Consider the following 13,172-nt stretch of genomic DNA (forward strand, 5'->3'; position numbering starts at 1 on the left):
TTGTATTCCTCCTTTTCTCTGTCTGTTCCTCTTTCTCTCCTTGCTTTTTCTCTTCATCCCACCAAATCACTTTCAGCTGTCTGGACAGGCTCCGTCTTCCATGCATTATTAGGCTGTGGAGAATTCCAGGCCACTTTTCATGACATGGCAAATGTGTGTCAGTATCTAGCACATTGTCCTATTGGCAAACTCTGCCTTATTCCATAGTTTTGTCAGAATCTTATTCAATATTACAAATTCCAGTAAGTTATACCAAGCAAATCCCAGCTTAGTAATAGTTAGTTTGCAGTAAGCTGTCTGAGGTTTTAAATGTAAATGTGTACATGCATTGCTGCTCTCTGTTCCTGTAACAGCAGTTTCTTTGAATAAATAAAAGAATTACAATGATAGCTTCTATGTCCACGGCATATATAATCAAATTGAGAAGGATCTTGAACGCTGGTCTAAGCTTCCAAATTCCCTCCGAGCCCACACATGGATAGTAAAAATTGATGTCCTTCCTCGTATAAACGTTTACTCCTCTGTGGTTCCCCTTGCACCCCCAAAGGGGTATTGGGGAAAAATTGCATTCCCTCATATCTAAGTTTGTATGGAATGGGAAGAGGCCGCGCTTGAAACTAAAAACCCTTCAACGAGATAGGACACAGGGAGGATTAGCTCTACCTATTTTAAGATGTATTTTTGGTCTTTTGTTCTTCACCCCCTGTCTGTATGGTTTAATTCCAATGCTTCAGTGTCCTGGAGACCAATTGAGGAGAACCTTTCACAACCTCATAGACTACAAGTATTCTACCTGGTATTCTCCAACATACCGCCTAAAGAGGCTAAAAAACACGCCTAGGTCCTCGATTTCTTTTTTGGTCATAACCTGCCGCTCTGTAATGAAACATGTTGGAGTAGATCTTAAATGGCATAAGCATTCTCCTATATTCAGTAACTTTTCTCTTCTTATTGGCAAAACATAATTTTCTTTTCCACAGTGGATGGGTAAGGGAGTTTATGTTCTCCAAGACTTGTATGACGACAATGGCTTACGAGCTTTCGGTGATCTACAAGCTGATCATGATTTGCCTGGCACATCATTTTTCTTTTATTTGCAATTGAGATCTGCCATGAAGGCGTACCGTGTCCCATGGGGAGTACAACTCCTAACACACCCACTGCATACATTAATTGCTGTACAAGGACAAACACGAGGGATGGTTTCAAAACTTTATAATTTTATCTCTAAACCTAATATATCTTTATCAGTAGAAAGTGTATGGTGTAGGGATTTATCCTCTATAAAAGAGGGAGAGATTTGCTGGGACACAGTATGGGAGAATCTAAAGGATACCTCCAAAAACCCTGATCACCATTTAATACATTTAAAATTTATACACAGAATGTATCTTACTCCAAGAAAACGTCATGCTATGAAAATCATCCCATCCTCTAATTGTCACTTACGTACCCTTCATGTTTCAGGGTCATTTTTACATTTGTTTTGGGAATGTCCCAATGTGTTTGCCTTTTGGAGACATTTATGTCTCACTTTTAGTGACATGCTTGGAGTAAATATTCCACTGTCACCGACCTTACTTTTACTTAATGATGACTCTACCTTAGAATTGTCTCTGCAGCAGAAGCGCATACTATGGGCTGGTCTCACTGCAGCAAAGAAAATGTTAGCCTTGCGATGGCAACAGCCTCACACATTATCGTGGCAGCAGTGGGCCAACTCTTTTTTTTTTTAGACATAGTTGTGATGGAGAGATCTGTGGCGCGGGTACATGGAGCTAGTCAGAAAACTCTACATGCATGGGATGAAGTTTACACCTTGGTCAAAGAAAGAGTGCAGCATTAATGTATTTGACAAATTTTTACCATGTCTGTATTATATTTGTATTTTTGTATTGTAGCTTTTTATTTCTTGGGGAGTTGGTAATGGGGTCGCCATGGATTGGGGGAGGGTGGTGATGTTTGTTCTGTTTCTGTGATGTATAAGGTTTTGTGATGTCTTAAAGCCTGTACTATCATTGAATTTCTACCGGTATACTATCAATAAAAAATTGATCACCAAAAAAAAATGATAGCTTCTATGGCATCAGAAAAATTAGTGTAAAATGAGCTACTGTACAGAAACGCACACTTTATAAACAGAAAATGTAAGCAAGAAGACATTGTATCACAAGACACTCTGTTGTGTTATATAACCCAGTGGTAATAGAAGACTACAGTACAATATGTTACATTTTGGTATTCTGAATTATAAAATCCCCTGAGAATGGGTGTAATAGTGTAAACTCACATGGGATTTCTGGGCCCTTAAGGAGATCAGCCTATGATGAAAAAAGACGATGCTGTGGAACTTGTCCTCCTCCTCTCTCGCTGCCACCTTGAGTTACGCAATGATCTATCATTAATAGCTTCATTAGCATTTTTCTCCCTCTAAGGTGCTTGTGTATATAGTTCAAACTACAGCACGGATGCTCACACCATTAAACAAGCGAACATCCTGAATTCTCTCTTTGACAAAAGCGGAGGTGGGTAGAAGGATGGTAATAACACCAATATACTTGGAGAGTTCCCAGAATAAAGCGCGTACACGGTCCCCAAATAAGCATTCCCTCCTCTGTTCCCCCTAAAGGCCTCTTGTACAGTGTGTTTCGTAACTCATATTGCACAACGAGTGTCCTTTTGCAATATCCTGGACAAACGTAAACAGCATTTTTTCCAAACACAGTCTGCACTCCAAGGCTAGAGAGAAAACTAGCGAGGCGACCACTTTGATGCTGAACAGCAAAGATGCAGAAGAGTCAGGCAGCTCAGCCTGTAAATGAGTGGCAACCGCCTGTGAAGTTTATCTTGGCGAGAGGCAGCCCTTGTTGATTGCTCACAAAAGTCTGTGGTTGGGCTCCCAGACAACACAATATAATCTTGCTTTCCGAGGCCCGGCAACTGCCTAAATGCCATGTGGTTGAAGAGCTGGTGTGGGTAATTTCAGATTGGATGTGGCTTCTCTCCACAGGAGCTGTTAAGTATTTGTAAGGATCACACTCGACTGGCCAAAGTGGTTTGTCCAAGTTGATTGTTTATTTTTCTTGGGGAGAGAGGGGGGGGGTTTGTATGTATGAGATGGATGACAGAAACATGGAATGCAGCTTAAACCGTAAACTCGTGGGAATTCTAAGTTCTTGGTTTCATTTTTACAGTTGTAGCTTGTTTAAAATGTCCGGTGGTCAGGCGTGCAGTAATTTGGCACTGTTCAGCACATTGCACAAGTTTTTATGCAGGCCAACACGCCTAGCTGTTTCTTGGAGAAGCAGTAAGACAAGGCCACTTTAATAAATAAACCCTTGGGACACCAAGAACAATGGATAATGCCTGGCTGCTCCGTCTACTATTTTTTCTCCTGCCTTTGCCTCATTGGTTTAGATTTCAGCACGATTTGTTTCAAGGTTTTTTAAAGATATGGAGTGATCACTTTTTATTATCTACTACCTAGTGATTATCTACCTCCTAAGACACATGCTAGTGGAGGGGGAATAATGTAAGAAACCAAGAGCGTATGAATAGCCTCTGTTTGCTGAATGCTCTCCTCCCACCTCATAGTTTTATGGCGGATGATGCTGTGTGAGGTATTAAATGGGTTGACGGAGCGCTTTGTTCAAGTTCCCCTTCATATGATAGTGGGATGTGCCTGATAGTATGGGCAGCAGGGGAGGGGGTTTGTCTGTTCCTCTGGCTGGTTGCAGAGATGTGATGCAGGGTGGGGGGAAAAATGAGGGCTGGAGAAGGCAAGAAGCAGGGGCGAGGTGCTGATGGGAAAGAGACGAATGGCATGCCAGTGTCAGAAGTGGTCATGTGCTGAGGAAAGAGTAGGGGAGAATGAGAGGGTGCATGGAAGGAGGGCTTGACTGATTAACCTGTTTACCTCCCTGAAAATGCTCCCGGCGCTATTCTGATTAAAGTTCAGTCTTTCATCTATCATCACCGTGGCTGGCTTGAACCTTCAGAGCTGCCAATACCAAACACTGTCAAAACGATCAAGCCTTCAACCTGAGCCATCGCCACACCCTCCAACAGCAAAGCTAATGCTCTTGACCAGTAGCTTCATTTGCATCACATCCTTCCTTGTCAGCTCTTGAACCCAGCTCCTTATGATTCTTTCTTCTTTTTTTGACTCTTTCTATCTCACATGCTGAGTTTGTATGTAATTTATGTCTCTCTTTATCTACTCCTCCCATTCTGTTCCTAAGCTTCTAGCTCTCAAGACTCACTGGGAAACGGTGCTTGTGCGTCTCAGCCTTTTTCCTCCAGTGACGTGCTTTCCCAAGTCAAGGCTTTTAGCACCTCCAGCATAATACGATTGCACCCGTTTGGGGACGTGAAACTTGTCGACGGCTTTCTAAAAATATCCCTCTGGTCCAGTCGCAGCAGCACAGTAGCACTGCGAGTGGACTGTGTGCAGTGATTGGCAGAGGCAGCGCTGCACACAATGTTCTGGCCACTCAAGCACAAATGTTTTTAAAAATCTTTAAAAGCTTTTTACCCATCATAGACCCGGTGTGTGTCAGTTAGGGTTAAGCCATAGACCATAGGGATATGTGAAGGCATACAGGTGCAGTGGAGATGCAAGCCTGACTGTTTGAAAGACTCACCTTCAAGAAAAACAACATTATCAGTTGTTTCAGCAAATGCCCCAAATCATGTTAAGTCACAAAGCCCTCTAGCATTCAAATTATAACCATCGGGAGAAAAGGTGGAAGTTGGGTGACGTTATTATAAATCAGTCAGGGAGGAGGTCGGGGTGGATTGGTGGGAAGACAAACCGTAGGACTTTAACATGGGAGACCACTGTTTGTTTACAGTTTCATACCACAGACGTTCTCTAACCTTAACCAAGTGAATATTATTGTAACCATGACGACAAAGGTCCCCTAAACTTAACTATGTACTTATTTCAATCCAAACCATGCTCTTTTCGTAACCCTTAACCAAGTCGTGTTTGTGCCTAAACCTAACCAAACCTTAACCATAGTGTTGTCAGATCGTAAGACTGCTTGATTATTCCAACAGGCATCAGATTAAGAAATGCCTATATGTGTCGTCCTGTTACAAATGGTGTTTATTTGGAGGATTTGTTTGTTTTGAGTTTTGGAATTTTCCTTTTACAAATTAACAGATACCACTTACCTACCTCTTTAAAAAAGACAATGACCGCCAAGGTGATTGTGATTGGTTTAAAGAAATGCCAATAAACCAGAGCACGTTATTCTCCCGTCCCGGAATGCTGTGTGGACCAGCCAGACTCTCCTCCGCAGCGCCGCGGTGGAGGAAGGTCTGGCAAAGCGAGACTAATGTTTACTAAACCTCATTTCAGCACCCGGGAGCTGTCCATACTATGACCTAAACCTTAAACTGCATGTCACATGGTGCAGTTTGCATTTGGTCTCCATATGGGGCTACTGATTATTAGATGGTCATTTTTAATGGGTTTTAAAAGGCTTTATATTAATATTTCTATAGCTACTGAAGAATTTGAAACAAGAACATTTCAGATTTTTGTGTGGGGCCAAATTCTTCACAGGATCCCAAGCAACACACAACCCTTTTTTTTTGTTGATTAAGAACAATAAATTCAATCATGTACTGTTTGGGTTTGCTACCACCACGTCCAACCTCTTTCACGGAGAGAGAAAACCTTCTCGATTTCAGCGCCTTCTCGATTTCAGCGCCTTCTCTCCAGCGCTGATCTTCTTTGATCCTTATTCTCCCCACTTCTTTGCGATGTGTGGCAGAGAATTAGGTCATTGCTGTGTTTGATCATGCTTTCACTCGTTCTCCCAGGGAGCCATTCCAACCATTTTATTATTCTTTGTTTTCCTGTCTGTTTCTTTAAGCCCATCTCCATTTATCTTCCACGTTCTGTCTTTCCTCCTGCCAGTGAAAGTTGACTGAAAGCACATGGGCATCCACCTGCCCCGTCATGCCTCAACACACCATCCTTGTTGTCAGTCAGGCCAAACAACAAAACACAACCAGCTTTCACTAAAGCTATGCATCCTGCTCCGTTTCCAAAATTCCAAGGTCAACATTTGTTTGGCATTTTAGCAGTTTGTACTACAAGGAATGAATTTGTTGTACGTATTACCCATACATATGAGTGACAGGAAGTGGTTTCAGGTTACTTGATACATAAGTATATCTTTAGAAAATGATAAGATAAGTAGGTGAATATATATTTAGATTTGGTTTAGGATTGGATGGAAAACAGGATTTTTACACGTTTTTGTATATTTGTCAATTTTGCTGTATCAATTTTGTCAAACTTACATATACACACAAATGTAGCTGGGTTTTGTTCCATTCTGAGCTGATGAGGACATTTGCACGCGCGTGTGCACATGGACCCTAACCCTGGGGGCAACAGGAAAGGCTTAGGTGATTTCAGACAGCCTATATGGTGTTACAGCAGCCTGTGATGGACTGATTTAATCCTACTGATGTTGCTCATAAGACACAGGAAGAGGGATAGACATGCGTACACACACACACACACACACACACACACACACACACACACACACAGTGTCATCCTTCAGCCATACATGTGGACATAACAGGACTTGTGTGTGTGAGGTCAGCAGGGCTAACACAGTCCCCTGGCTGTTCTCAAGGTTAATGTGAGACTGACAGCGGCTGCTATTAGCGGCCTTCAGATGGTCTCCACCCCCCTGATGCGGAGCTGATTCATCCCGGTGGCAGCAGTGCATTAAGATGTAACAGCTTCACTCCCAGGTGTCACTCACCCCTTTAGACAGGGCCTACATCATAATTTTACATTTCCTGTTAACTATTGTCTATGCTCAGCCACGATGGTCCATTAAAGGGATAGGCGCCGCCGTTACCACCTCATTCTCACGTGTCACTCAACTCTTCCTATATGTCATTATTTCATGTCGTCCCATTATCTGTTAATTGAAATACCACAGCCATTGTCTATATGGTCCATTAAAGGGACAGGCACCTTGTTCCTAAGTGTCACCACTACTTTAGGTGCTAGCTCATTCATTTTCAGTCTATGTTTGACTTACACATGCACAGAGAGGTGGGGCCTAGGAGAGGAAAATAATACCACGAGAAGAGATGCACACTGACGTGTTGAAGATCACCCAAACTATCCAAACCTCATTTACATTTTAATTCAAAGACATTAGGCAGATGCTCGTATCAAGTGCAGGTTGATTTTTTTGTGTTTTGCTCAAGGGCGCTTAGGTGAGGAGGGTTGCTCAGTTAAATTAATACAGACATTTTCTGTTTTCATGGTTATTTTTAGTTGTTGTGAGTGTAGTGTTTTTCATGATTGCATTATATCTAATGGCCAAAGTGGAAGCTAGCACAGATTAGCAGGCAGCTTTGTTGGAAAAGGCTAAGGGGGAAAAAATACATTGCAGTTGGAAAATGGAAGCAGAGAGTGAAGTTAAAAAGAACAGATACACCAACACTTGGGGGGGGAATCCTTCCCCATGTCTAAATGTATAAGCATTGTTTAAGTTCTTAAAGGTCCTATGACATGCTGCTTTTTGGATGCTTTTATATAGGCCTTAGTGGTCCCCTAATACTGTATTTGAAGTCTCTTTCCCGAAATTCAGCCTTGGTGCAGAATTACAGCCACTAGAGCCAGTCCCACAATGAGCTTTGCTTAGGATGTGCCATTTCTGTGTCTGTAGCTTTAAATGCTATTAAGGAGGAGAGGGGGGGGGCAAGGTGGAGGGTGGGGGTGTGGCCTTGACCAACTGCCACTTTGCTTGTTTGCAAGCCATGATGTCTCTCTCTTTCTCATGGGCGGGCCAAGTTCTCTGGGACGGGCAAAGCAGAGAAAGGGGAGGTAACCTTGCTCCTTATGAGCTCATAAAGGGCAGATTCCAGATCGGCCCATCTGAGCTTTCATTTTCTCAAAGGCAGAGCAGGATACCCAGGGCTCGGTTTACACCTATCGCCATTTCTAGCCATTTCTAGGACCATAGGCAGGCTGGGGGAACTCATATTAATGTTAAAAAAAAACCTCATAAAGCGAAATTTGCATGCCATGGGACCTTTAAAAGTAGATTATCATTGGTAATTTAAAGATACTGAGGAGGACAAATTCTGTGTCAAGTTTTGTCTTCGAAATGTAGCCCATTCCCAAATTAGCAGTACTAAGTATTTGAATGTTGTAAAGGATGATGATAAGCAAAACTGGCAGAGAGTGGAAGGTGTGTGCGCCTGGGTCCATATGAAGAGTGATGATGTTGTTGACTCACTGTCGGCCTAATGCCAATCAATCAATTAACCAACCAATAGTCATCTGCTGAGCGCCTAAGGACACTGGGGAAAATCTCCCAGAAACACTTGAATCAATTACTTGTTCGCCTCGGCACACAGGTGCAAAAAACCACACACACACACACACACACACACACACACACACACACACACACACACACACACAGTTGTACATTTATACATTTATGCAGGCTTACATGTAGTCACCGCCTCCCCCTCTTCCAAATGCCCAAACGTGCAGGCATCAGATTGCAGTGCCATGGGAAAAAGAAAAATGAGTAAACTCTGTCTTTTCTCTCATTCTTCACTCCTCATCCCCTTTCCCACTCCCCCCCCTCTCTCTCTCCTCTAATGGAAAGCAGCATTCCCTGGCTGCCGTCAGCAGCTATAGCCAGCTACACTATAACACAGTTAATAGATAGGTCTGGCAGCTTATGGAGCCCATGCATTTTTAAATGGGAGTTTTATGACTCCTGGAGAGAGCAGGCAAGGGAAGAGGGGCTGGGATATTCTTGATATTTGTTCCGTGAATCTGTGTGTGTGTGTATCTGAGAGTGTGTCTGTGTGAGAAATGGAAAGCATTGGATAGGACGAGTATCACAATCTTGCTCTTGTTTGTTTTGTTTTTTTTACCATCTTTCACTTTATTTTTTTTTCAAATTCAAAAATTACTGCAGTCTGCTGATACTGGTTAATTCTCCAGCGACATATTGTCACTCACAGTCCCACACATATACAATACAAAGGAATCTACATTCTAAACAAAACGGATCAGTACATGATGTTGTTAAGTGATTCCATTTTAGTGTAGGGATAATAGGGATTTGCAGATTCAAGCTATTGAAGGAGCTTAGCAGAGTGGAGAAGGTTTGAGACAGAAACTATAAAGCTGAGAGCGCTGAGAGTTCTCTGTTGGACAGAGGTGAGGTGTTGTAGAGAGTTATTGCTTTGGGCAGGAAAGATTTCCTGTATCGGTCCTTGTGAACCAGTCTGTTAGAGAAAGAGCTCCGCTGCCTGTCCAGTAGGTGGTAGAGAGGGTGGTCCGGATTATCCATAATGAATAAGTTTGTTCAGTGTCCTCCTTTCCACCACAACTTCAAAGGTGTCTGGTTCACAGCCAATTACGGAGCCAGCCTCCTCAATCAGTTTAAGTCTGTTGGTGTCGCCGGCTCCAATGCTGCTTCCCCAGCAGACTACTGTACAGCGAAGTACAGTTCACTGGCCACAAAATCTTGCTGCACACAAAGAATCTGCTTATCCCCTTTTTATATACAGCTTATGTTGGTAACAAAAGAAAATTAAAGCTACACAAGGCATCTCTACCCATTGGTGGTTTCAAATGGCAGCAAGTAGAAAGCAGCGTCAGTTTTGCTGGTCTGTGAGGCCACATTCAGACAGACCGCTGCTCTTAACTGCATGTATTTACGTGTATTTTTTCACCTATTGCTAAGCCTATAACAGAGGTGTTGTGAAGGCCATGCTGGAACAAATTGGCCTACATAGGTATTTGTCCTTGGCCTATTCAGAGCCCCTGATTTGGTAATGTGATGGGTTATCTCTGGTCTACCTTCGTGCACTGGAGCGTTTCACTTACTGTGTCACTGTCTGTGTGAAAAGCAGATAAAGCCTTATGATTATGCAGTGTACACACATAGGTACAAACACACCCTACGGTAGATCATTCAAGTAATTGAAGTTAGCCTTCTGCAAACAAGATGCTAACAAGCCCTCTGGAAATACAGTGACATTTAACAATTGTCACAGTTCCACAATTGTGGCTGCAGCACACACAGATTCATGTACAAACAGACTCAAAGATGGTTAAACCTTAATAGACTATTAGTTGTCCTTGGTTTTGAATTATAATGTCCTCCTTTTTCTGTCAGTTCAATTTGTTCATATAAATTACTTAAAAAAAATGCTGCTATTGAGTTGCCTGAAGGAACCATAGACTGTCCCTTTTAAAATAGGGCACACCAGCTTGGAGGAGCAGACCTTGTTTGATCTTTTCAGTGGGCGAGTGGCGGCATAAACAGGAAGGGGCCCTGCGCTTTAGTGCGTCACTTGCTCTCGTATCATTGGATCTTCTGTGTTGAAATGTGAAGTGTTTTGCATAACATTGGTAGCCTGATATCCTGGATAGATACAAAAAGGTGACACAACCTTAAAGGCAGGGACACATGTACAAAGCCACATGCTGTAGTGGTGATTGCGCACACACACACACACACACACACACACACACACACACACACACACACACACACACACACATGCACGGTTGATTAGTGCACAGCTGGCTCATCGTCTTGAGCCAGCTGTGTTCTGTCCCCTTATGCACACTGAGAGTGATATAATTGCCTTGCACATGCACCCATCTATGTTTATGACAGCTTATGACAGTTTTGACTGTAGATATTCTGTGTGTGTGTGTGTGTGTGTGTGTGTGTGTGTGTGTAGGGCAGGGTGATATGGAGAAAATCAAATATCACGATATTTTTGACCAAATACCTCAACATCGATACCGCAACAATATTGTAGTGTTGACTATTGGTGCTTTCACAAAATATTTACACAATGACATTTTTGATGAATAATCCTCAGTAATGTGGATATAATGACTAAGTGGGTAAAGGCAAATAATAGAACAGCTAGAACAGTCTGGTAAGTTCAGCCTTTAAAACCAGGAAAAGACAACACTTACGCCATATTACGATATTCAAAATCTAAGACGATATCTAGTCTCATATCACGATATCGATATAATATCGCTATATTGCCCAGCTGTGTGCGTGCGTGCGTGCGTGTCAGCGGGTGTGGTGTGTTGAGTCTGTTGGAGTCCTGCTCAGAAATATGGCCTTCATTTGTGCCGGCCTCTCCCGCTAACTAGAACCGGGTTTGAGGTGGACTGAGGGAGTCACCCCACTCCCTCCTACACACAGGCACACACACATGCACAAGCTAATGCATGTGCTTATGCATGGGTTTGGACACACTCAGCTACCTTCTCTTGTACAAAACAGTGTATTGTTTGCAGCCAGTAGAAAAATGGACTCTACCTTCACATTGATTACTAACTCAATCTTCCATTTACAAATGACCTCCACTCTGTGTTACTCAAGCTTATTTGATCCAACATCAAACTAAACAATGTTCAGAACGAAGATTGTCTTTTACGTAAGGGGAATGTTTTTTTTACTACATTATAAAAACATGTATTGCAAAAACTCAATGGTTCTTACTTCTCAAATGTGAATATTTGCTGATTTTCTTTCTATTGATTTGTTCAGCATTGTTCTGCTCGATGTTTTGTATAGAGAATCTTGCGACATTGGCTCTTTCCCTTCAAAAAGAAAATTTTATTTTGATACTATAAATAGTCGTCCCCATGCTCTCAGTTTCTTTGTAAGAAAGCACAGATGAATCGACAGCACTGGGTTTCCAAACAAATCCTAGTATCATATTACAAAGAAATGTTATAGCCTGAGGTTTTGTCAGATCAAATATTTAAGGAGGTATGTGAAGGAGCTGAGGAAACAAGGGACTGCCAGGACAGTACCAGAGAATTGGTGAGGCAGGACTAAATGAGTAGAAGCAGTGTGTAGCAGTGTGTAACTGTTGGGAAAGGATAACATGCACTACAGACCCCAGACCGCATGAGGCATGACTCCCTCACCACTAGGAAACCTCAGGGCCTTCTGCTCCATGTTCGGTTTGCTCTTACTTTGCTCCTCATTTAGTCCCCCTGGACCTTATGTGTGTGCTCTTATTCTCCTCCCAGATTTGGTTTTGCCATATTGCTTTCTCCTCCTCACTGTATTGTTTCCTTTTGGAGTTTTTGCCCCCTCCTCTCCCAGCACTTTTCTCTCCCTGTATCTGTATTGCTCCCTTCTTATGTCCCCCAGTCCCTCTCTGCTATGGCCTGTTCTCCCCACCACCCCTCTCACTTGGATCCTTTCCCTCTTTTATTCCCAGCTCTCTCCCTCTCACCTCCCCGCTCTCTTCATATTTCATATTAACCAATCCTTTCCATGGAGCCAGCTGTGTAAACAATAGGGACCGGCCCTCCATGTTTTCTCAGAGTGAGTGAAAAATGCCAGAAAAACCTGAACACAAGGAGCTCGCCGCACGCTGTCCTCACCGATGATCTATGGCCCTTTGTCTCTCCGACCTCCTTTGAGCACGATTGGGACTTTCTGGACAGAGTGTTGGTTTTTGTGTATGTGTGAGGCTGAGTGTTAAGTGTATGGGGCAGTGTTTGCGGGTGTGGGAGCTTCCTGTTACCATAGCCCCCTGCAAATATTGACCGAGCTGAATAGCTACAGTGAGTGGGTCAAAAGCAAACACTGCATGTCATGCTCTGCCAGATATGCCTGGAGTTTTGTCACCAACTGCATTCTCACCGGAAATAATTTGACTCACTTAACACCTAATCTTCTACTTTCCCTGATTCATGGTTTTGATATTGATAAGGAGAGAAATCTCTGCCCTGTGTTAGCTAACCCATATTTAGTAAAAGCACTGGCTTGCCATGCTGTTCTTCCATCTATAGGTCTTTAATCTGTCCACCTACACTGTCGACAGCCTATTTTAGCACAGACGTTCCTAGAAGCTGCCGGTGTTCCTTGTAACTGTCTTCATCCCTTTATTTAACGGGCGGGTTGGCGGGCGACTTTAGTTGTAGGTTTTATTGACTTTGGTTGACACGCACTTAGCGTGTTGGTGTGTGTGGGTGTGCATCTGTCATGGTTTGGCTGTGAATGTGCATTTGAGGGTCCATAAGCATGCATCCATGCAGGTGGGCAGATGGTCCAGTTCTGCACGGACAGCCACAGTAGCACTCATTATGTGTGAAGGAAGAA

General features: G+C 43.0%; 1 protein-coding gene across 5 annotated transcripts in view; it reads left to right on the forward strand.

The window, feature by feature from the left end:
• raraa (retinoic acid receptor, alpha a) overlaps positions 1 to 13,172 on the forward strand; it is a 142,904-nt gene that overhangs the window by 47,124 nt on the left and 82,608 nt on the right. The window lies entirely within an intron of this gene.

Source organism: Sander vitreus, chromosome 21 (assembly GCF_031162955.1).
Source record: "Sander vitreus isolate 19-12246 chromosome 21, sanVit1, whole genome shotgun sequence".
Lineage (NCBI taxonomy): Eukaryota > Metazoa > Chordata > Actinopteri > Perciformes > Percidae > Sander > Sander vitreus.